A 455-nucleotide genomic window follows, 5' to 3' on the forward strand; every position below is an offset into this window, starting at 1 on the left:
GCCGTGTAAACATAAAACCATGTCTGCATTTGTGATCGGAGAAATGACAAACAACAAGCCCTACTCTACACTGCCCAAAAAACTCGCTTTAAATATATAAAATATAAAAACTCTACTTACAGTCTGTGAGTCAGAACAGCCGGCATTGTAGTCTACTCTTCCAGGATCAGGAAACAGTCCTCCATAAAATGCGCTGCACACATCTGAATATTTGGGTTGAACTGTTCTGGAACAGTGTTGTAAATACAACTTAACCACTGATTTCTAGTTGTGTCCATTTTTGGAAGGCCAAACAAAGTAGTTTAGCTTTCAGAACGAAACACAGCGTCACACACGGTGGCCTAGAGTGAGCAGAGGCCAGGGGCTAGCGTGAGGAATGGTGGGAGGGTTAGAGTGAGCAGAGGCGGGTGGGCTTGAGAATGGCGCTGCCGGCGATTTCGACGAAGGAGCGTCCG

The 455-nt window shown here is 46.2% G+C and overlaps 1 pseudogene; it reads left to right on the forward strand.

Moving 5' to 3' along the window:
- The window catches only part of LOC107600408 (target of Nesh-SH3-like), a 22807-nt pseudogene that overhangs the window by 20650 nt on the left and 1702 nt on the right, over positions 1-455 (forward strand).

Source organism: Sinocyclocheilus grahami, unplaced genomic scaffold, assembly GCF_001515645.1.
Source record: "Sinocyclocheilus grahami isolate Dianchi unplaced genomic scaffold, SAMN03320097.WGS_v1.1 scaffold283.1, whole genome shotgun sequence".
Lineage (NCBI taxonomy): Eukaryota > Metazoa > Chordata > Actinopteri > Cypriniformes > Cyprinidae > Sinocyclocheilus > Sinocyclocheilus grahami.